Raw genomic sequence first — 1,449 nt, 5'->3', positions numbered from 1 at the left:
AATAAACTCAGTAAACAGATTGAACTCATCTTGAAGTAATGCTTATCCGAACGCTGATCGTGGCTAGTGAATGTCCGAACTAGAGCACATAGTTCGAACTTAATGAACATTAAATATTTTACATCAGCACGTTAATTGCTTTTCAAGTTTACTCATAGATTAAACTATTTTTGAATAATATCATAAATTGATCAAACAATCATATAATTCTGAAGTATATTTTAAACCTCATTGCGAGCAATAAGTTAGTTTAATAAAAAGCATATAACCTGAATTGATTTTCGTAAATAAAAGGGAGCCTGCAAAAGGAAGTGAAAGTCCTATTTTTCCGGTGGTAACGAAAAAAAGGGTTACCGCTTCAATCATTGTGGCGACTTTTTCTATCTGTTAAATCACCACATCGCCAGTGTTAGTATGCATATTTGTTAAGGCCTTTTGGCGTGCTAAACTTTTACAGCGCTGAATAGATATCTAATCTAGTTGAGGTAAGTAAAAATTATTAATAACTTAATCTTACATATTCACTGCATTTTCTCCCCATTTATTTTAAAAAAAGAGGGCTTAAAAGAGGGAAGAGGAAGTTTAGTTTCTGCTTTGATTTTCTTATAGATTAAAATCTTTTAAGTTAGATATATAACTCTAAACTACATTAAACCATATTTCTAAAAGAAAGCATTATAGGAATTTTAAAAAATAAGGCATGAAACCGGTCTTCACCCCAGGTAGCGTATTCGAAAATTGGGATTGCCTGTGAAACTGAAAGGCTTGCCGGTCGTACTTAATTATTTTGATAATCTAACTACTTTCTTAATAAAAATGCTCTGGATTGGTCCATCAATGTTTATTCGTGCAAATCATGTAAAATATTTGAGATTTTACGAGCCTATGAAAAACTGAGAAATTTTGATAGCATAGCAAATCTCAATTTAGATATTTTGTTTCATAAAATTAAAAATAGGAAAAGTTTCTCATTAATAATTAATTTGAGTAAAAGCTTAAGCGTAGTTCCCAATCCAAATATTGTATACATATGATTTTCTTCGATTTTTTAGAGTGTACTTTTAACTATTCCATTTAAGTAGAATTCCTTATTGGGTACATATAACTAATAATATGTTAATTTCAATCTCAGTTATGATTGAAAAATAGAGAAGATTATCTAGAAATACATTTGCAATGGTGAAACTGTATTTAAATAAATTTGTCTGGGCTATTTAGAGAAATGAACTCTTTGCCCAGAACAACCAAAATGTAAAAACATTTTAAACACATTTTTTCATTCAAAACTTATATCAGAAAAGTTTTGAGAAAATCAGGTATTTTATCACATATATTTATTTTTTCGCCGTGTAATTCTTAGATATTGAATGTCCTTGAAAACTAAAATAAAAATTTTGCTTAATCTGCCACTTGATATTGTTATGCTTTTGACGCAGTCCGATCTTACAA

The sequence above is a fragment of the Parasteatoda tepidariorum genome, chromosome 3 (genome assembly GCF_043381705.1).
Source record: "Parasteatoda tepidariorum isolate YZ-2023 chromosome 3, CAS_Ptep_4.0, whole genome shotgun sequence".
Lineage (NCBI taxonomy): Eukaryota > Metazoa > Arthropoda > Arachnida > Araneae > Theridiidae > Parasteatoda > Parasteatoda tepidariorum.
Note: the sequence above shows the minus strand (reverse complement) of the source record.